Raw genomic sequence first — 23,534 nt, forward strand, 5'->3', positions numbered from 1 at the left:
CATGGGGTGTCTTCCTCCATAACCCTCCACTTTATACTGAGGCAGGGTCTTTCAGTTGAACCTAAAGTTTACCAGTCGGCTAGTCTATGGAGACAGCTTGCCTTGGTGATCCCAGCTCTGTCCCTCAAATCCTGGGATTACAGGTGGCCACTATGTCTACCTGGCTTTATGTAGGTTCCAAGGATCTAAATTGAACTCTGCCTTTCAATGTTTTGGTAACAAACTCCTTATCTACAAAGCCATCTCCCCAGCCTTTATTTCTGGATGGCTTGAGACCAGGCTAGCCTACCTGCTCCTCCCACCTTTATCTCCCTGGTGGTGAGATATCTCCATGCCTGCAACACTTCCTCACCCGGCTTTGGTTTTGTTTCTAAGAGCACAGACATACTCAAGGACAAGATCCTTCCATTCATTAGGTAAATAGTTATTTAGCACCCATTTTAACACTAACATCTCAGTCTTTATCGTAAGAAAACGGAATGAAAAGCGTTTGAAGCCAGGTGTGGCTGAAGGCAAAAACCCCAAACACCCAAACACAAACCCCAAACTAGAAAGCAACCAACCAAAAAGGGAAAAAAAAAAAAAAAAAAAAAAAAAAAAGCATTTGAAATCAGAAGGATACAAGCCTTTTCAAAAACCTCACTATTCGTTGAACTTTGAAATTGCTAAGAACTTCAAACCAAAAGAGGCTTAAACCCTCAAGTTTCTGTCTATCCGAAAACTCACGGTCACACTTAGATGGAGAGTGTAGCCAATGTGTTATTAGTGATTCTCCTTATTTTATAAATTGTTCTGCTTTATGTTTTAATTTGTGTATATTAAACAAAGGTGGTTTGGGGAGGAGAGAAGTGTCAGGGCAAGTTGTTTAATGAGGAACTATGTTTTAAAACTACGATCCTCCTTGCCTGTGGCCTTGACGTTCTAGAGCCTTCCTTTATTACATTCTGGGATAAGATAAGATAAAGGTTCCTTCCCAGTCGCTCTGCTCAACAGGACTGGGGCGAAGGGCACAAGGCAAAGAAACTCACCTTGGAGAACATTCTGGAAGAAGAATGGAAAGTTTCCAGGAAAGCTAGTGCTGGAGAGGGAACAAGAGAGGTGTCCCGTGGCCAGACCTCAGAGGGAGGGAAGGCTTAAGACAGCCATTCTCAACTTGTGGCTTGTGTCCCCACAGGGGTTGCATATTATATATTTAACATTATGATTCATAACTAACAGAATTATAGTTATGAAGTAGCAACAAAGTAATATTATATTTGGGGGGCGGGTCACCACAACATTAGGCGCAGGCTGGTCTTGAGCTCACAGAGATCTGCCAGCCTCTGCCCCCTGGGTGCTGGGATTAAAGGCATGTGCCACCACAGCCCGGCTTTATAACTTTTTTTTGAAAGGGGAAAAAAAATGTGTGTGTGTGTGTGTGTTTGTGTCTGTGTGTGTGTGTGTGTGTGTGTGTTTGTGTGTCACAGAATTAGGAAGGTTGAGATCTACAACATGGTTTAGGGGCTGACTTTGTGTATCGTGAAACCTAGCCCCTCAGGATCTACCCTCAGCCTCCTGTAAACCTTCGAGGAAGTGAATAGATTGGATTTCCTGTGGAAACCAGGGAGCACACAGGATTGACGTCAATCCTACATAAATGTATGTGCATAAAAAAGACAGCAGATACCTCAGTGACACCCTTCCTGCCCCATGGGAAAGAAAAAAGGGGGAGATGATCAGTTGCCAAATGCCAAGTGTTCAAGCTTAAGGATGGAATTGTCACAGAGTTTTAAATCAGTCACTTTTTTTTTTCTAGTTGAGGTGAAGCTCAGTGGTAGACTGCTCAGCTGGCAAGCGCCACTGATTCTCTGGGTCTGATCCCCAGCATCGTTCATCATCAACACCCATGCTCTTGTGTATGCACGCACACTCACACCCCACCACACGCAGATGCACATGCATGTACATGCGTACACACAGGCACACACAGGCTCACACAGGCACAGATACACACATGCTCACTCATACACACACACAGACTCACATAGGCACAGACACACACATGCTCACTCACACAGACACACACAGATTCACACAGGCACACACACACACACATATGTGCACTCACACAAACAGACACAGACAGACAGATACACACACACACACTTTTTTTCCTTTCAAGAAAAGTTATAAAGCTGGGTTGTACACATGCCTTTAATCCCAGCACTCGGGAGGCAGAGGCAGAGGCAGAGGCAGAGGCAGAGGCAGAGGCAGAGGCAGAGGCAGAGGCAGAGGCAGAGGCAGAGGCAGAGGCAGAGGCAGAGGCAGAGGCAGAGGCAGAGGCAGAGGCAGAGAGGCAGAGGCAGAGAGGCAGAGGCAGAGAGGCAGAGGCAGAGGCAGAGGCAGAGGCAGAGGCAGAGGCAGAGGCAGAGGCAGAGGCAGAGGCAGAGGCAGAGGCAGAGGCAGAGGCAGAGGCAGAGGCAGAGGCAGAGGCAGAGGCAGAGGCAGAGGCAGAGGCAGAGGCAGAGGCAGAGGCAGAGGCAGAGGCAGAGGCAGAGGCAGAGGCAGAGGCAGAGGCAGAGGCAGAGGCAGAGGCAGAGGCAGAGGCAGAGGCAGAGGCAGAGGCAGAGGCAGAGGCAGAGGCAGAGGCAGAGGCAGAGGCAGAGGCAGAGGCAGAGGCAGAGGCAGAGGCAGAGGCAGAGGCAGAGGCAGAGGCAGAGGCAGAGGCAGAGGCAGAGGCAGAGGCAGAGGCAGAGGCAGAGGCAGAGGCAGAGGCAGAGGCAGAGGCAGAGGCAGAGGCAGAGGCAGAGGCAGAGGCAGAGGCAGAGGCAGAGGCAGAGGCAGAGGCAGAGGCAGAGGCAGAGGCAGAGGCAGAGGCAGAGGCAGAGGCAGAGGCAGAGGCAGAGGCAGAGGCAGAGGCAGAGGCAGAGGCAGAGGCAGAGGCAGAGGCAGAGGCAGAGGCAGAGGCAGAGGCAGAGGCAGAGGCAGAGGCAGAGGCAGAGGCAGAGGCAGAGGCAGAGGCAGAGGCAGAGGCAGAGGCAGAGGCAGAGGCAGAGGCAGAGGCAGAGGCAGAGGCAGAGGCAGAGGCAGAGGCAGAGGCAGAGGCAGAGGCAGAGGCAGAGGCAGAGGCAGAGGCAGAGGCAGAGGCAGAGGCAGAGGCAGAGGCAGAGGCAGAGGCAGAGGCAGAGGCAGAGGCAGAGGCAGAGGCAGAGGCAGAGGCAGAGGCAGAGGCAGAGGCAGAGGCAGAGGCAGAGGCAGAGGCAGAGGCAGAGGCAGAGGCAGAGGCAGAGGCAGAGGCAGAGGCAGAGGCAGAGGCAGAGGCAGAGGCAGAGGCAGAGGCAGAGGCAGAGGCAGAGGCAGAGGCAGAGGCAGAGGCAGAGGCAGAGGCAGAGGCAGAGGCAGAGGCAGAGGCAGAGGCAGAGGCAGAGGCAGAGGCAGAGGCAGAGGCAGAGGCAGAGGCAGAGGCAGAGGCAGAGGCAGAGGCAGAGGCAGAGGCAGAGGCAGAGGCAGAGGCAGAGGCAGAGGCAGAGGCAGAGGCAGAGGCAGAGGCAGAGGCAGAGGCAGAGGCAGAGGCAGAGGCAGAGGCAGAGGCAGAGGCAGAGCAGAGGCAGAGGCAGAGGCAGAGGCAGAGGCAGAGGCAGAGGCAGAGGCAGAGGCAGAGGCAGAGGCAGAGGCAGAGGCAGAGGCAGAGGCAGAGGCAGAGGCAGAGGCAGAGGCAGAGGCAGAGGCAGAGGCAGAGGCAGAGGCAGAGGCAGAGGCAGAGGCAGAGGCAGAGGCAGAGGCAGAGGCAGAGGCAGAGGCAGAGGCAGAGGCAGAGGCAGAGGCAGAGGCAGAGGCAGAGGCAGAGGCAGAGGCAGAGGCAGAGGCAGAGGCAGAGGCAGAGGCAGAGGCAGAGGCAGAGGCAGAGGCAGAGGCAGAGGCAGAGGCAGAGGCAGAGGCAGAGGCAGAGGCAGAGGCAGAGGCAGAGGCAGAGGCAGAGGCAGAGGCAGAGGCAGAGGCAGAGGCAGAGGCAGAGGCAGAGGCAGAGGCAGGCAGATCTCTGTGAATTTAGGACCAGCCTGGTCTACAGAGTGAGTTCTACAGAGAAACCCTATCTTGAAAAAAAGTGCCACTATTTTGGTTTTATTTAATTAAGAAATTTTAATATCTCTCTCTCTCTCTCTCTCTCTCTCTCTCTCTCTCTCTCTCTCTCTCTCTCTCTCTCTCTGTGTGTGTGTGTGTGCTGTGTGTGCAGCTGCTCTCAGAGGCCAGAAGAGAGTGTTGGACCCCTTGGAGTAACAGACTGTGTGAACTGTAAGTCAGTGCTGGGAAGAGAACCTGGGCCCTCTGGAAGAACAGTAAGTGCTCTTAACCACTGAGCCGTCCCTCTAGCACACAGAGTTAGATTTAAAGGGAGGGTGTGGTGAGCATTTCTATTGATACTCTCTATTATTCTCCAAGTATTAAACTGGGACTATTCAGACCAGGTTTTTCTTCAGACAATGAAACAACACGTATAGTTTAAAATATATATAACCCATAATAGCAATGGGAGGACAGGGGAGATAGTCAAGTGCTTGTCTTTCGAGCATGAGAGCCTGATTCTGATCGCCAGAGCTGAAGCAAAAAAAGCTGGACATGGTGGCTCACTTGCAATCCCAGTGCTGGGGAGGTGGACAAAGGTTTGCTGGTGGTCAATCGGCATGGCCTGCTTGTTAAGTTCCAAACTAGTGAGAGACCTTGGGGATAGGAGAGGCTAGAAAGAGGTGAATGGTGCCTGCTTTAGTTAGGGTTTCGTTGCTGTGAAGAGACACCATGACCAAGGCAAGTCTTATAAATATTTAATTGGGGCTGGCTTATAGTTTCAGGTGTCCAGTCCATTATCATCATGGTGGGAAGCATGGCAGTGTCCAGGCAGACATGCTGTTCTAGAAGGAGCTTCTTGTTCTATATCTTGATCTAAGATGAGATAGTTGGCCAGGAGAGGCTCTTTTTCCACACTTGGTAGAGCTTGAGCATAGAGACCTCAAAGCCCACTCCAATCTTGCTATACTTCCTCCAACAAGGCCACACCCACTTCAACAAGGCCACACCCATGCCATCAAGGCCACACCCACTCCAACAAGGCCACACCCATGCCACCAAGGCCACACCTCCTAATAGTGCTACTTCCTTGGCCAAGCTTTCAAATCAGCATAGTGCCTAAGGAAGGATGTTTGAGTTTGAGGTTATCCTCTGTTCTACAGACTCAGAAACACCCCCCAACACACACACAGAGACACACACACACACCGACCCACACCTATATTTGTACACACGCACACACACGTATAGTTCTAACAGGAGGACGCTGTCTTCAAGCTCCTCAGTCCGCCCAGAGGCAGTAATTTTCCACTGTAAGACTGTATCCATTGGGCACACTTGAGTGAAGTCTCCTCACTCCGCAAGGGAAGTAGAAGGCACTTGGCAAGGAATTTCTGAAACCAGCAGTATTTTTCATTTGCATATCGTTAGGTGATTTGCATGCTAGTTAAGTGAAGGATGCTGCAAATGCATTTTTCATTTACATTACCGAGAGGAGGAAATTAGAAGACGACAGGATGTATGTAAAAGCACTTCATAAAGTACTCTCAGAATGTAGCACTTTAGTAGAAAAATCAGACAGAAGCTGGGGGGGAAAATCGTATTCTCAGCAATAGCCGTGAGGCACAGAAAAAAATACTCACTTATAAAACTGGCATTGCAAATTACCAGGTAAGGTGTTACACTAAATATCTTACCATTTGATCTTGTATACATTGAGCTGAAGAGATGGCTAAGGTTTCAGTCAGGTGTGGTGGTGCACAGCTTTACTGAGGGAGGCTGACTCAGGGAATCTCTGTGAGTTCAAGGACAGTCTGGTCTTCACAGTGAATCCAGGTCAGCTGAGGAAACATAGTGAGACCCTGTCTCAAAAAGAAGGAGAAGGGCCGGGCGGTGGTGTCAAACGCCTTTAATGCCAGCACTCAGGAGGCAGAGGCAGGAGGATTTCTGAGTTTGAGGCCAGCCTGGTCTACAGAGTGAGTTCCAGGACAACCAGGGCTACACAGAGAAACCCTGTCCCCTGTCTTGAAAAACCAAAAAAAAAAAAAAAAAAAAAAAAAAAAAAAAAAAAAAAAAGAAGAAGGAGGAGGTGGTAGAGAGTATTTATATATTTATATTTATTATTCTTGTGGGGGCAGCATACCTGTGTCACAGCTCACATCTAGAGTTCAAAGAGCAGCTTATGGGAGTCTGTTCTCTCCTGACATCTGGGTCTTAGGGATTAAACTCAGACTGTCAGCCTTGTTGGTAAGTGCCTCTACCCTCTGAGCCATTTCACCGGCCCCAGGATTGCTGAAAGACCCAAACAGAACACCAGATATTTACTTCTCTTTGTTTTTCTTGTTTTGGAATAAGAATATCTTATTTGTTTAAAAAACTTTTCAACTTGCATACATTTCGTATGTGTGTGTGTGCACACGCACGCACCCATACCGTGGCTCACAAGTGGAGGTCAGAACATAGCTTTCTAGAGTTGGTTCTTTCCATCCACCACATGGGTCTCAGGGATGGAACTCAGGCAGTCATTCATGCTTGAGTCACTGAGCCATCTCTCTGGGGCCGGTGAAATGGCTCAGAGGGTAGAGGCACTTACCAACAAGGCTGACAGTCTGAGCTTAATCCCTGAGACCCAGATGTCAGGAGAGAACAGACTCCCATAAACTGCCCTTTGAACTCTAGGTGTGAGCTGGGACACATGTATGCTGCCCCCACACAAATAATAAATATAAATATAAGGTCGTTGTGTTTATTTAAGCTTTAGACTCTTGTATTCTATTATAGAAAAAAAAGTATGATTGGGTTTCATTTTGAATAGTAACTCCCGTTCCTTTTGTACTACTGGGCTGGCATCGGCCTTCTCAGTCTGCCTTCCTCACATCTGAAATATACGTGCACTCTTCCTTCACCTTCTCTATCCCTGCCCATGGGTGATTTCTCCGATCATGTTTCTCTCTTTGCATCAGACACACTGTTTTCCCTATCCCTTGAGACCTTAAGGGGAACATTTTCATTTCTAGACCCTTGATTCTCTTCCAATATAACCTGCTCCTTATCTCCATCCTGTCTTACAGCCTCAGTGCGCTTTCACGTTTTCATAAGACATTCTTTACACAGCCAAAGTGTATTCGTGTTAGACCATGTTCAGGCGTTAACTCTTTGGCATTTGTTTTTTTGATAACACTTTTTCACAGTAGTCATATTCCTATGAGCTCACTAGTGTGTTGCCATTATTATTATTAATTATTATTATTATTTATTATTATTGTGTGTTCATCTTCAGGGGCACATGCAGGGAGGTTCTATGCTGTGGACTGACCTGTATCCTGGTCCCTGTTCATATGTTGAAGCCTAAGGTGGTTATTTTTAATGCCTTCACCTGACAGGACCATGGGATGCCCAGAAGGACAGTTTTACACACGATGCACCTGTGAGGGTTTTCAGGAGAGATTAGATTGGGACTGCTGGATGGGCAAAGCAGATGACTTTCTCCGAGACTACCATGAGAGAGTCTACAAGCCCGGGGGAGTCTTTAGGAGGAACACCTTGATCTTAGCATTGCTAGCTTCCGGGAAAACTATGAAGAAATTAATTTCCATTATTTAAGGTACCCAGCCTGTGTTAGTTCCTTTTTTTCTTGTTGTGACCCAAATACCTGACAAGGAACAACTTAAGGAGGTAAGGGTTCATTCAGACCCACAGTGTAAAGAGATACAGCCCATCATGACAGAGGAGGGCATGGGAGCCAGAGCGTGAGGGGGCTGTCACTCGGCATTACCAGTCAGATTGCAGATTCGGGAATGCCGGGACCCACCTCATGTTCTTTTTGTTCAGCCCAGGACCCCAGCCCATAGGATGTTGTTGCCACCAACATTCAAGGGAACTCTTCCCTTTTCAGGAAACATCTTTCTGAAAACATGCTCATGGACACACTCAGAGACGTGTTTCCATGGTGACTATATCCAGTCAAGCTGATGATGAAGATGAACCGTCACACAGTCTACAGTCTCTCTCATTTTCTAAGAAAATGGAGGTAGGGTCAGCTTTCCAAGCAAAGAGTATTGCTTCAGTCCGATGAGCATATGACCCAGGGTGGTGCCGTGCTTTCCCTTTCAGGGCTCAGTCACTCTTCCTGACTGACTGACTCCCCAGGCTAGCAACGGGGTTTCTCTGGCTCTGCTACAGCTTCTGGCCCTTACCGGGGTTTGTTTAAGTGATTCTAAGGTCTCCTCATCTACCATTGGGTGTGTCTGGTTCCCGCCCATCCACCACAAGGTCTTTTATCCCCCTGCATCAGCCCTCCTGTTCCAGCTTCTGTTTCTTAGCTGGTTTCTGCTAACCAGAGAGGTATCGTAGGAGGCAGGCTCTTCTCAAGTCAAATCTGAAACATGTTTGCTTTCCAGTATGTATTGGAAAGAGGAACTTTAAAAAAAAAAATCAACGTTTTAAAAACGTTAGAAGCTACTTTGCTGTTGTGAGTTATCGGGCTGGCGCTGTAGCTCAGTTAGTACAGAGCTTGCACAGGAGGTCCTGAGTTTGATCACCAGCGCACCATAAACTTGGTACAAAGCTATAAACCTGTGAACTCTGGACTCAAGACATGGAGGTGGAAGATCACAGATGCATGTTTACATAGTCAGCTCAGGGACAGCCTTGCCTGCATGTGGCAGGATCTCGAAATACATAAACAGATAAATAAACAAATACCATGCTAGTAGTTAATTAATAACTATCATGACTATGCATATAGTGATGATCTATAGCTGTAACATATCCAAAGAAAAACAAATACGTGATATATAGAGACCTAGAGAAAGATGAATCGATATATTTAAGTGACATACATTTAAGTATGCACTTACTGTCTGCACAGCTATGAATTACTTTCTTGTCATCTGTTGGGCGGAACTTAATATGTTTCATGGTCATGCTTTCCCCATACACGTAACTGGACAAATAAAAATAAATGAGCGTCTGTAATAACCCCAAATCTCAAGTCTTTAGTGTGCAGTCAAGTTTCTCAAACTAATTTTCTCTTGTAAAGGCTCTCCTACCTTGAATGAATTCTTCATTATCAAGAGGGATTCAGCATCCCTCCACCCCTCCAGCTCTCTGAAGTTTGAGTATGATGAATGTGTACAGGATCCCAGATCACCACACTTCCTGCTGAAGGGTGTCCGACGATCTCACCAGCATGGAATCATCAGTAAATAAGTATGAGTTGAGTCCAGACAGAACCGGGGAGGAACATGTGCTGTGTGGTCATTATCTATTCTCTTCGCAGCTCCGCCTGGGAGAGTGATCGCTCATAAGATACTGTGGGGAAGAGGGTTTTGTTTGTTTGTTTGTTTTCATTTGTTTGTTTGTTTATCTTTTGAATAGATTATTCCCATGATTCTGTGGCCACCATGTAACCACAACCATAGGAAGAGACCTGAAGAGGACCATGAATGAAGTACCAATGAAACTAGGATTCTGCCTCTCCACACTCCCCAGTTCTAACTTCTGCCTTGCCAGTCATTCAAGGTGACATCTTAGCCAGATACGGTGGTACAAATGTATAACCCCAACAGTGGAGAGACTGAGGGTCCTCCCATCCCCAAAAAAGAGTCTGAACCAACAGCTGGGAAATCTTCTGGGAGTCTCTTGAATATAGCTTCTTAGGCTCCACGATACAACTTGCTGAACCAGAGCCTAGAACTCTTTCAGAACCTGGAGAGTCCCAGGCACACTGGAGTTTGAGAAGCCATGGTCAAGATGGCTCTTACTGTGGTTCACACTTGTAATCCCAGTGTTCAGGAGGCAGAGGCAGGAGGCTTGGAAATTTGAAGTCATCCAATGAGAAATAGAAAAAGAAAAGCAAAAATATCCAGTCTGGAGAATTATCATCTTCACCCAACATAGCTCATGTTAGCATTAACCCTTGGATTCATTAACATTACCTGAAGAAGAGGAAGGCTTCCCATTGGCTCACCTGGTCAGATGTAGTGCTATATATGTATTTATTAACACTAAAAAATACATATATTAATAAATTATATATAAATATTATAAAACAGCACGGCACTTTGCTTGCTGTTATAAAGGACCACGGGAGGATCTTACTCTCCCCATATAGTATATTTTTAAGTCTATAAATGAGCCAGAGATACTGTTTCCACTCCCTCTACCACAAATAAAGTCACACTTCCAATCTTTCTATTAGAAGCAAGGCACAGTCTCCTTTCAGGTTAATGGTTCCTCTCATCAAACTGTCTTTCTTTGGTGATCAAGCTCCACACACTCATTTCTTTTCTATGACCCATCTTCTTTGCTATGATTATTTGTCCTTCTAATATTAACAGCAATTAGACTCACCTCATGGTGTGTCACGCCGAGTCAATCTTCGACTGTCAGAGTGGGGTGATCTTAGTCTTGTCTCAGTAACGAACTTTGACAACCAAAACAAAGTGTGGGCAGAAGACACGAAGAGAATTAGCAACAAAGCATCATGGGTGACACAGACAAACATCTTGGTGGCTTCTGTCTTTTCTCAGCCCATGGAAACGATGGCATTCGTTCCTCTGGGACTACAGCAGGGACTGTGGTATTGTCTTAGGTATTTCTCTGGAAAGTTTGAAAGGAACACTCCTTAAAAGCCACCAAAACATTAGCATTCTCTTTCTAAATCTAATCTATTTAATTTTATTGGAAAACATTTACATAGCTCATCAACAGACTCCCTAGTATTGAGTAATATTTAGCATGCTGTAATCACAGGAAAGAGAGATTTAGATTAAATGCTGGCTTTTTTTTATTACTATTCAATCATCATAAGTTGTTCCACTTTTTATCCTTTTAGTCAACAGATTTCAAAGGAGGGAAAATATCTTCATTTGCAAGCATACCTGTATTTATCTCCTATTATACTTTCCATTAGTGTCTCCATGAGATTTATTCCTGGTGATTTTCAGTAAAGTAAATGTGAATCTGCTCATGCCAGATGCTAATAACAAAGATGAATGCGTCCTATCTCTTAGGGATGTTACGAGAATAAATTAGATAATATTTACAGGGGGATTTGACCATACTAGAGGTAGTATGGAGATGAAATATTTTTTTAAAAAAACATTCAAAGAACAAAAGGACTGTTCAGTTTTAGCCACACTGACTCTACGGTACAAAGGTATGTTTTGAATGAACTCACAGGGGCTTTGCTGGATAAACATCACATGTGACAGAGCTCTGGCCTGGCTCAGCTCAGGCATCAGTTTCAATGTGCAAAATGGACTCTTCTTATCTTTCTTTTTTGTTTGCATGTATGAAACCTGGTGTACTGGTGAAGCCTTGTGTATGTTGGGTCTATCATCAAAATTGTCTTAAGCCTCTTTCTGGATTTGATGATCTATGTAGATTATAGACGTGGAGGATGCATAACTTTAGATGTGTTAACATAGAAACAGTTACACCATCTGTCTGTGAACATGCATGAGTGAACATGCATGCATGTAGTGTATATGTATATGTATATGTATATGTACCTGTGTGGAGCCTAAAAGATGTACCTCTAAGAAATTTATCCTCTCCCACCCCCAAGACCTGATCTTTCATTGAACTGGAGCTCAGAAAGTTGGCTAGGATGGTTGGCCAGCAAGTCTATGGACCTGCCTGTCTCCCTCTCCCCAGGGCTGGGACTATAAGCACAAACCATTAAGTCAAGCTTTCTTAATTTTTAAATCTGAGGGCTAAACTCAGGTCCTCCTGCTTGTAAAGCATGCACTTTACTGAGTTATTTCCCCAGCCCCATGTTACATTTGGATCATCCAGAACCAAACTGTAGCTTTTAGAGGGACAGTAGACAAAAGAAGATCATAGTTATTCCATATTGAAGGCCACAGCACCCTCATAGAAATAGGTTCATTATCAGTTACTGTCTTAGCATTATTTGTCTTTTGTTCCCATACAATTTTCAAATGTCCTTCTATGCTAACCCATTGCACAACTCTATGTCTTGAGTCAAGAAAGTGGTGGTGTATTCATTATAAAAGGCAAGATATATAAATATATATATATATATATATATATATATATACACACACATATATACATATATACACACATATATGTATATATGTATGTATATACATACATATATGTATGTATATACATATATATGTATATATATACATATATATATGTATATATATATGACTATAATGTGGAGCAATGCAATAAACCAGTACTTACTGCATACCTACCACAGATAATGCATAATTTGAAGCGTTTCATGAGATCCCCTAACTTCCTCTCTCAACTGTACGGAGTAGGTACTATTATCATTCCAATGTCATAGATATAGCACCAGAACAAGAGATATTAAAAAGCCTGCCCAGGGAATGCAGTTCATCAATGGAGGAGTTCAGCTGCATGCACCCGTGCTCTATGTTCTGACTATGACTTCCTGCCTCTTTCTCCATGAATATGGGAGCACCAGAGAACTTCAACTAGCAACCAAGCCGGAAACAAACAACAGCACACACATTTCATATTTAATATAAGGGGAAATGCCAAAGCTAATCACTTGTCAGAGTGTATCTAAACGGTGGCATCTCTCTGAAAGAGCCAAGATTATGACAAATAAGAAGCCCCCCTCTTGCCAGTTCATACAGAGCCAGAGTCACAAACAGCAAGAGTTCACAGTATAATCACGGTGTCAAAATTATTCACCAGGAAGGGACACTATACAATGTACCAAAAGGACAGCTCTCTTATGGAGATGATGACAGATCTTGGAGAGAAACGAGACATGTGACACAGAGGTGAAATTTGCCATGGAAATACTGGTGGCGCTTAAGTAAACAGCTCCAAGTGACGGGCATCTCAAGCGTTATCATTTGCTTTTGTAAGAAAGGACAGAACAGTAGGATGCTGAGACTTCATGACATATCCGATATGGAAAAGGACTTCACAATGCTTCTCTAATAGCTGAAGAATATTCTATAAATTATTTTCATCCCTGACAGAATGCTGTAATACGATTAAGTACAAACTGTTCCATAGCAACAGTCGCAGACAGGAGCCTGTGTGCCTCCCTGGAAGAAAGCATTTAAAGTTATAATAGAGAAACTTCAAGTGTGGCTCAGAATCCTGTCATCCTGAAGCCCGTCTCTACAATGAGCTCGAGACAGGAGACAGAGGACTCACTGTAGACTTCTGTCCCTTCCCTTTGGCTTTCTTTAAATGGCATTTAGATTTTGATAGTTACAGAGGTTTCAAGACAGGACTTCGAAAGATTCGAAATCCGATACAGAGCGGAAGTTCAGCATGGGGTTCATGGGAATCCGATACAGAGCAGAAGTTCAGCATGGGGTTCATGGGAGAGCGTAGGAACGGTGAGGTTTTTTTTTTTTTTTTTTTTTTTTTGAGACCAAGTCTTCACTTTTTCTCCTCCTCGTTGTTCCAAAAGGTGTTTCTATACTGTAAACACTGGCAATCCTGGGCACCTCTTAGCTGTAAGTCTGAAGTAGAGGCGGCTTTGGAGACAATGGCTTGTTAGGTATCTTTATAAGTAACTATTAAAAATCTCATCTGAGGTTGGAGAGGTGGCTTGGCCAGCAGAGAATTTGCCAGGAAAGCATGAAGACCTTGATCCTCAGAACTATTGAAGAACACCAGGAGTGGTAGCGAACATGCCTGTGAATTCAGTACTAGTGAATCAGAGATCTCTGTGGCTCGCTGCTCCATCAGCTCAGCCCAATTAACAAGCTCCAGACCCCAGGGAGAGACCCTGTAGAAAGTAGCTGGAGAGATGGCTCAGCAGTTAAGAGCACTTGCTGACCTTCTAGGGGACTTGAGTTTGGTTTCCAGCACCCATTTGACTGGTTACAACTGCCCACACCTCAGCTCCAGAGAATCTCATGCCCTCTTCTGGCTTTAGTGGGCACTGGCACACACACACACACACACACACACACACACACACATGTCATACATACACTTACATAAAAATAAATCTTAAGAAATAAAAATGAAGCCTTAGAGAGATGGCTCAGCAGTTAGGAGCACAGACTGTTCTTCCAGAGGACCCGAGTCAATCTCCACACCCACATGGCAGCTCACAATGTCTGTAACTCCAGCTCTAGGAGATTCAGCATCCTCATATAGACATACATATAGGCAAAACACCAATGCACATTAAATAAATAAACAAGTAAATAAATCTTTATTTTGTCTTTTTTTTTTTTTTTCAGAGCTGAGGACCGAACCCAGGGCCTTGCGTTGCTAGGCAAGCGCTCTACCACTGAGCTAAATCCCTAACCCCGTAAATAAATCTTTAAAAAAAAATTTTTTTTTTAAAATTAAAATGGATGATGACTAACTAAAACACAAGCAAACCAAACCAGAACAAAAACTCATAAACAAAAACAGAGTATATATATGGTCCTTAGGAACAACGCTAACGTTGACTTCTGTTCTCCACATGCATGAACGCATGAACACACATGTGGATACATGTGTACAGATGCCAGAATTGTGTTAACACACATTCATGTGCGCGCGCACACACACAAACAACAGAAATAGTGGCCAGAACAGGAGTAAATTAAACTGATGTGAATAGCTGTCTCTGCAAACCTTAATTAGATTTTTCCAGCAGTTGCAACACAGAATGGCTGCCTCCCTTTACAATTAGACAGGAGGCTCTGCCTGAGGCCGAGAGAAATCCACTTGCCATTGTCTCTGGGGCGGGGGGGGGGGGGGGGGGGGGGGGGGAGCTCAGTTCCTGCAGCTGATGTGGGCTTTGTTTTGAACATGGGGAGCTAGGCTTGCAGATGCTATTGAATATTGAGGAGCGTAGGAGTTAATGATACGTTGTGAGTCTACCCGCCGCATTGCGCCGCTTCCCGATTCAGGTTTTAAACTGCATCCTCGTCCGAGTCCTCCGTGCTAAAGGTTGCATGTTGAAAAGTGAAACAGATGGTCTAGTTTTGTATTTCTTGCCTTTTACAACTTCTTCGGCAGCTCGGGGATCTTGGTCCTCTGGGATTCCGGATTATATTTCGGCCCTATTACACGTATATCAGTTTCGATGTGAAGACGGCGTGGCAGAATTATTCAAAAACCCTTACGGCCTAGCTTTTGCTGGCTCTTGGTGTGCTGTTCGTTTTAATTGAGAATATTCTAAAAGCAAGATTGATGTGTTTTCTATCCATCTAAAATAGAAACAAGTTCTGGGTTCCTAAGCTCTCAGGAGCCCTCTTTTCTTATGAACATGCCCTCTCTAATTTGCACCACTGTTTGCACAATATAAATGGCCTTTAAAAGCTCTCCATTCATACAATGGTTTCAGTAACCCAAAGAAAATTAGTAGCAGGCAAAAGCCTACTTTAACTGACAGAGAGACAAAAATGCTAATTACCTTAAAATATTCTCAAGTGTATATTGCTGGCATCCTTCCAGGTAAGGCTAAAAAGTTACCCCTCCCCCACGCTATTTACTAGTGCTAGGGGACATTGCTATTGATTTACATTCAGGCTTATATGTTTCTATTTAAATCTTTTCTTTGTGTTCCAAAGTATTCTTTATAACTAAGGCACACAATTCGTTTTCTGCTTACTCTCAGGTACACTTGAGAACTACCTATTTGTGATGATCAATCATGCTTTTTTTTTTTTAATACATACTTTTCTTTTGTTAAGGTACCCAAACACATTTGTAGAAGGACAAAGTATCTTAAATTCAAATCTATTTTATTTAAAAATATTAATTACCGTAGATTGTAATGTCTTTTAAAAATGTCTTTCAACTTTTCTGTGGTGATTAGTTCTTTGTCCAAGTTTATACTCTGAAGCGTGCCTTCCTCTCAAAACGCTTTTTTAAAGCCGAGCTTCTGATGCACAAAATAAGGATTAAAGAAATAAAATCAACACCACTTAATGGGTTAGCAATCCAGGCACTTTGGAATTATTCTTGTAAAAAGAAGCTTTTTATTATGTATGCAACATTTTTCTTTCTTGTTCTGTTTTCAAGACAGGGTCTCAGTCACTGTTGTAGCTCTGGCTGTCCTGGAACTCACTATGTAAACCAGGCTGGTCTTGAACTCACAGAGATCTGCAAGCCACTGCTTCCTAAGTGCTGGAATTAAAGGCGTGAGCCATTACACCCAACTATACAACAACAAAAAACCCCATTAATGTATTAAAAACCTGTTGCTTTCATAGTATTTGCTTCGTAAAACATAAGGCAAAAGTGATCTTGTTTAGGAGTTAGCGTATTTTTAGTTTTTAAATTACGTTTATATTTTTATTCTTTGTGTGTTCGTGGGTGCACATGCGCTATGGCATGTATGTGGATATCAGACAACTTGAGAGAGTGGGTTCTCTTCTTCTACAAATGGGGACAGCAGGTCAATCAAGCACCTTTACCTGCTGTGTCATCTTGGCAATTCTGAGGTCAGGTGTGTGTGTGTGTGTGTGTGTGAAGTATATGTGCACTGTTAACTAACTGATGGTTCAGAAATTTAAAAACAACGGAAGACCAAAGAACAAGGTCACAAGTCATGACTAGGTAAAGTGGCAATTAATGATTAAAAAAAATCCAAATCTTATTCAACTTAGCAATATAGCAATTAGCCCAGTTTTAATGACTGGTAACAGATTAGAACAGATGTTTCTGTAAAGAAAGACAAAGGCAAATCATAAGAGGAGAGACTCAGTCTCCTTAGCCATGGGTGGGTATTGGGGAGGGGGCACAAATCAAATCCAGTGAGACAGTACCACACAGCCACCAGAGTGGCAGTAACCAGAAGGACAGGGGGCACACAGGGTAAGGGAAGCAGAGGACACACAGGCAGGTGTGTCAGAAAAGGAGGCGAAGTGAGATTGCCACCTTGGGTTACAGCTTGGCGCTTGTTGAAAAGGTTACACAGATTCACCAGCAAAACCGAACATTTCGCTATAGGACTCTACCTGAGAGAAATGAAGACACATGCTCTCTCACAGGCATGCATTAGATGACTTACAGAAAAGAAACTCAGACCAACATCGACTGGGCTTTCAAAAGCATATGTGGAATGTTTTGGGGTGTTTGTTTGCTGTAGTCAACTCAACACAAATCTAGACAAAGGAAATCTCAACTGAGATGTTGCTTCTATTACATTGGCCTGTGGGGAATTTTTTTTATTGATTAATGTGGGAGTGCCCAGCCCACTGTGGGTGGTGCCATCCCTAGGCAGCTGTGTTGGGGCTGTGTAAGAAACAGAAGTCCGGGAGGAGCAAGCCAGTCAGCAGTGTCCTTTCATGAGTCTCTTCTTCAGTTCCTGCCTCTAGGTTCCTGTCTCAGCTTTCCTCCATGACAGACATGTAAAGCAAACATGCCCTGCCCTTCCCTAGGCTGTTTTTGGTCAACATGGCAACAGAAAGAAATACAAGGGCAATATGCTAAATAAAAAGACTGTTTGGTTGACTTCATTCATATGCAATGTCCAGGAAGACACATCTATAGAGACAAACTCTAACCCTAACTCTGAGAAAAAAAACCAACAACAATAGCAACAACAAAAACAAAACAAACAAACAAACAAAAAAAACCCCGACTACTTGAGGTTGGGGTAAGATCAGGGATTCACTCCATATAAGGGGACTTTTTAGAATCATGGGAATGTTTTAGATGCTGGACTATGGTGATGGCTGAAATTCCCCCAAGGTCACAGTATTTATGCAATGTGTGCATTCTATGCCCTGAAGATAATGCTTTAACAGTGCTGATAAAGAAAGAACAAAAACTTAACACCCGACACCCCCCCCCCTTCATGGAGTTGGTATTTGTGTTTGCTTCAGGACTAACGTGCAATTGCAATCCAGGAATGCATCTGTCCATAGATGTCAACAGTTTGTGGTTGGCAGCATACTTTACAATTTTCAAATTTATTTCATCCCTAACTCCAGTGATGTCAAGCAGGTTGAACAAGTACTATGTAATATATAAAGATAAATGCTTCTTTTTTTTTTTTTTTTTCTTTCAGCTGTGCTCTAAAGAAACCTTAAATACGTAACTTTTTGTGGTACTTAGAATCCATCCTAGGGTCTTGCTTCTACCAGCCAGTCACTCTATCCCTAGATCCATATTATATACTTTAAAGACCAAGGCCATCCTAGATGATATAATCTGAACTGAATAGAAAACATTGTCCCTGACACAAGGTCTCCAGATGTTTCTACAAAGACACTACAGGACATGTACGTCCCCATTTTGAGACTCACGTAGGATACTATCCATGGCGTGAGCTTGGTATCACTACTCACAGACCCTCTGCATCTCTGCCTCTCCCATTTGAGTTTCTGGTAGCTTCTCTGGAACTATTTGCGTTTGCAAATATTGATATGCACACAATTTAATTACATATCAATGAAGAACACAGCAACTGTCATTACAGGAACTAAATATTTTCTGGCAGAAACAAAACTGGCAAAAATCAGAGTGGAAATTAGTGTGATAATTCTGCTCCCAAGCAAATTTCTCTTTACTATTTCCCTGGAAAGCCCAAAACAGGCCTTGAACAATTCCAATTTAGTTAAGGCAGAACATTCCAATGTTTAAAAACACGTGACTTGTAAAGTGTCCAATTATGTCATTTGAGAATGTATGTGGTATATAAATAAACACTCATGCTAAATACAAACCACACTTTTTTTTTTTTTAATTATACATATGCATGACAGGCTCAAATCACAGCCCTTTGGATTTAGCAAGATTTAATGCTTCTGGAATCATCTTATTCTGATCTTTGCTCCTGGGCTCAGGTGGCAAAGTTGCTCCTGAAGGGTGGAAAGGGTGAGTCTGTCAGGATTGCAGCTTGGACCATTAGCCAGCTCAACTACGTGTTTGCTAGGTTTGTCTATGCATATAATAGCTATGCTGACTTGGTTCTACAAAGCTACCAAATGCTTTGTGTGTCTTGGAACTGTGACTCTGTGGTACACTGAATCCTAAACTCCTTTGGCAGGTGGTATTTAAGGGTCCCCTAATCATCTTCCAACCAACAGAGTGAGGGGCCAGTTTTCAAGCTGTAAAGATTATATGAATGTCTATGATATACATGAAATAGTAGGGTAGGGACAAGCCTATGTCTGTCAAAGCAAGGTACCTGTGTTCTGATCTGGAACTCTCAACAGGATTTTTGGTAGCCTTCAACACTTAAGACCTTGGCATCCTCACATAAAAAGAGTTTAAGATAAAGCATTTTCTAGAACAATGACTCTTAACCTTTCAAATGCTGCAACCCCCTTAATACAGTTTTTTTTTTTTTTTTTTTTTTTTTTTTTTAATGTTCTGGTGACCCCCAACCATAAAATTATTTTTCTTGTTACTTCATAACTGTAATTTTTGGCTGCTATAAAATCATAATAAAAAATTTTGATATGTGGCCCCAGTGAAAGGGTCGTTTGACGCCCCAAAAGGGTCGAGACCCACAGGTTGAAAATCGCTGTTCTAAACCCCAATCCCAATTTAACAGTCATTTAGTAAAATCATGCTGTCGTCTGATGGAATATTTATCTAAATATTGTATCCAGGTCATATGATCTTTTTGGCTGGCATGCTCACTGACCACTTTTCGGCATTGTTAGAATAAAGCAACAACAAACAGATGTTCCCCTCTCCCCCCCCCCACCCAAACACCACCAACAAAATAATTTAAGTTTTGAAAGAATCTACTTACCTATCTGTGTATTGTGGATGAACAATTATTGTATCCTTTGTGTATATCGATGATACAGAATGTTGTAAGTAAATGAGGCAAGCCAGGCTGCACGTGTGTACACATGGGCCTTGTCATGTACAGAGGTTATAGGATGACCTTGGGTGTTGTTCCTCAGGCACTGTATACCGTTAAGGGTTTTCATTGGCCTTCGTTTGCTGGCCAGTGAGTTCCAGGGATCTGCTTACCTAAACCTTCCTGGCAATGAGATTAAACACATCTGGTTGTTTGTATAAGGTTCTGGGGTGTGAACTTGAGTCTTCATGCTTGCATGGTAAACACTTTAACAACTGTTACCTCCCCAGCTCCTTGTGTGTATTTTTTTTTTTTAAACAAACCTTACATTCTTGCTTCTTAGTTTTCCAGAGCACTGGTGCCCTCAAAGAAACCTGAGTGGCCAGTGGGTTGAGGTGACAAGAGCTCAGGGCTCCCCTCCCCCATACCTCTAGTCTTGTCTGTTTTGTTTGGGGGGGGGGGGAAGTGTCCTTGGATAAATGTGGTATGAAAACCACTGAGCAATGCAAAAGCTTTTGCTTCCATGCTATGTGCTTCAAAAGTGCCCTTCCTTCCTTCCTTGTTAGCCTTACCACTTAAAATCTGCCATCTTACGCGAGCCATTCCAGCAAAAACCAAAGGCCAGACGAATAATTTCTTATTTATGCTCTTTTCAAATACCCATAAATGGCATGCCACATTTAAGTTCGCAGAGTGGAATCATCAAATGGTTTAATAACTATACAAATATTAGTATTTGATACACAGGCTCTCATAATGTGGCTCAACCACAGTAGAATTGATAGGGTGCTAAGTGGGAAAATCCTGTTTAGACAGTTGGAAGAGAAGCGGGAAGTGTTTAGTCAAACAAGCTTGATAGTCTTGTCAGCATCAAACTGATAGCTACTTGGCATCATTTAAATCTTTGCCAAAAAAGATTTCGTTGAGCAAAGGAACAATCAGGAACTTGGATTAGTCCTTCATATTTCTCCTTTGGTTCAATTCATCCAACTCTAAGTCTATGAAGGCTGTTTACCTTGGCCTGCTGGAGAAAATAGATTTCCTTTTCACTAAGGTAAAACAAAAACTAACCGGTGTCACAGGGGAAGAGCATCCTGTGAGAACCACCACTGTGTGCAGAAGTGGCCCCACCCTCCCTGGGACACCCTCTAGGAAACAACTGTATGGCTGCAAGTGTCCCGGAAGTTCAAGGAAGAAGAGTGTCTGTTGGCACAGCCAGGAGTAGAGCCATCTCTCTCTTTCAGTGAAAGCCTTTGGGTTGTGCCCCTCCCTCCCTCTCTCAGCAGGATTATCACTTACAAAACCAAAGGAAAAGAGCTCCTTTATGTCTGGAAGCAGTTTGTGCTCTCTCTTTGTTTTCTTCTCAAAGTCTCTGCTTTTCCCCTTTGACCTTGGGAAGCTGATTCCAGGGGAAGATCTCCCAGAGTAGACTATGACTGTGGCTGTGGGCATTCCAGGGGTTTGGAATACAGTCTCCTTAAGATATCTTCGTGTTTGTCCTTATTCATTCCTGCCTGCCCCTTCCCTGAGTTCTTGGAAAAACATCTGACTCTCCCATCCCTTCATTAAATAACACCTGTCCAGGAGTCAAAAATTTGGTAGTGCTGCCATACCACAGGACATGTGTGTGTGGGTAGATAGTTTTTTTTTGAGAATGCAAATTTCTGGTGCTGCACTTAACAGTTTTAAAAATTTCTTTTTACTTATGCATATGTGTATGTGAACACTTGATCCTGGTGCTGGGGATCGAACCCAGCTCCTCTGCAGTTAAGTACCGTTAACCACTGAGAGATCCTGCCCCCAAATGACACACAACTTAATGTGAATTTTGGAAATATGTATGTTACTGGGAACGTGAACACACGACAGTTTCAGCACACAATGGGATTCTTCAATTAAACAGAAGGGAGATGTCAGTGAGAATTAATTGCTTTCTTTAGGATCAATCTAAATCAATCTAAATTGTTCAGATTGTTTGACTGCGTTGCATGGCTTTTACAGTGAAGATGCTACAGAGCTTCAGCCAGCAGCCTTCTACAAATGATGGAGCTGCAGGCAGCGTGCCATGGGGCTTCCGAACAGGCACTTCAGATCTGCTGCTTGGAGTTTGCACTGGTCCACCTCTCCCCGCCCCCCCCCCCCAAGGGATACTGAAGCCAGGATGCCTGATAGCTTGGAGACTTGCAAAAGCAAAACAAAAACAAACAAACAAACAAACAAAACCCCAGACTGAAGACAGGATCTCAGCTTGTATCAAACTTGCAGGATTGCTCAAGGGAGAGTGGCCCAGGCTGGACCTGTACAGGAGAACACTTTACAAAAAAACCTCCCAGAATCCTCTGCCCAGGTCTCATTCCACCTAGTTTCTCAAGAGCAGATCTTTTGGCCAACCTTAAGCTCAGAGGATCGGCAGGGCAGGAGGCTGGGTTCCAGCTACCTTTGCCCTAATTTATGGAAGCCTTTAAAAGTAAATAAATAAAACTTTGAACTCAAAAGCATCTGAAAGCTTTATGAGTGAGATATGCTACTTGCCTTCAGGGGTATCAAAGATCTCTGGAGTTAAAGTGACAAGAAAAAAAAGAAAAGGAAGGATAGAAGGAAGGAAGGAAGAAAAGAAAGAAAGAAAGAAAGAAAGAAAAGAAGGAAGGAAGAAAGAGAGGCTCTGTAGTTGCAGAACTAGAAAGCATGTCCAGACTGGAAGCAACTGGTTCTGTAGCTTATTAACTTAGGCGGGGGCAGGCCAAGCACGGAAGTCCCCGGCTCTGCCTTTGTCTTTTTCTAATGGAGGATTCCCCCTGCTTCTTGGCCTTTAACCCTCTTCTGTTCCTTCCAAATCTAGAAACAACCCTTTTTAAGAAAGACCTGGGAGATAAAATGGAAAGATGTAAAATAGCTCTTGAGAACTAGTAGGAGAGAAAATCAAGGGGACAAGGGTGACGTCAACTATTACAGGCTCACTCTGGAATCTGGGGGTCTGAACAGCAAACCCGGCAACTTGTAGGACGATCTGTGTGAGCAGAACAGCGTGGCCCTCACAAAGCCCTTTCTTCTATCTCTTTATGGAGGTTGACTAAGCACCCCCTTATTTGGCTGTTGAGCATGGGGGAGCTCTGCTGGGGTGAAGTGCCTCGCTCAGCTTGTAGGTCTGGACCTGAGATTCCTGTGATAAACTGGAAAGCAGCTCAGTGGTCTTCCGCTGTTGGATGCAGCTCTTTCAATGACAGGGAAAAAGCAAGCACTTAGGAAGGAGCTGTCTGGCCCAGCCAGCCCAGGGATGGAGGCTTCCAGACGTTTCCAGAGTCTGAGCTGCTTTTCTTTCTCCAGAGTGATGGCCTGGCTTGTGCACTCAGGCAAGATGCAGCTAGTAAGGACTTTTCATAGGAGAGAGAGAGAGAGAGAGAGAGAGGGAGAGAGGAAGACAGAAACACACACACACACACAGAGAGAAAGAGAGAGAGAGAGAGAGAGAGAGAGAGAGAGAGAGAGAGAGAGAGAGAGAGAGAGAGAGAGACTGAGAGACAGAGACAGAGACAGAGACAGAGAGAAAAATCACCTTTGTATGCAGATCTGCAGTGACCATGTAAGGAGGAAGGAAGTGTAGTGCAGATGCCCCTGTTTCCGTGCCTGTGTGCGCTCTGCTGCCAAATCCCTGGGGGAGCTGACACATGAACTAGTTTCGCTTGTCCCCTGCACCTCCTCCAGCAGGAGCAGCAGGCTAGGCGGGGAGAGGTGAGTTGTTGCAAGG

At 44.3% G+C, this 23,534-nt stretch overlaps 1 long non-coding RNA gene across 1 annotated transcript; it reads right to left on the reverse strand.

The window, feature by feature from the left end:
- Window positions 1-18,691: 18,691 nt before the first annotated feature.
- On the reverse strand, window positions 18,692-23,525 carry LOC143440091 (uncharacterized). The gene is made up of 3 exons (XR_013107985.1): window positions 23,343-23,525; window positions 19,736-19,972; window positions 18,692-18,833 (listed from the first exon to the last, which is right to left on the reverse strand). It is a non-coding gene; the product is annotated as an uncharacterized LOC143440091 (long non-coding RNA).
- Window positions 23,526-23,534: the final 9 nt, after the last annotated feature.

The sequence above is a fragment of the Arvicanthis niloticus genome, chromosome 28 (genome assembly GCF_011762505.2).
Source record: "Arvicanthis niloticus isolate mArvNil1 chromosome 28, mArvNil1.pat.X, whole genome shotgun sequence".
In the NCBI taxonomy this organism is placed as follows: Eukaryota; Metazoa; Chordata; class Mammalia; order Rodentia; family Muridae; genus Arvicanthis; species Arvicanthis niloticus.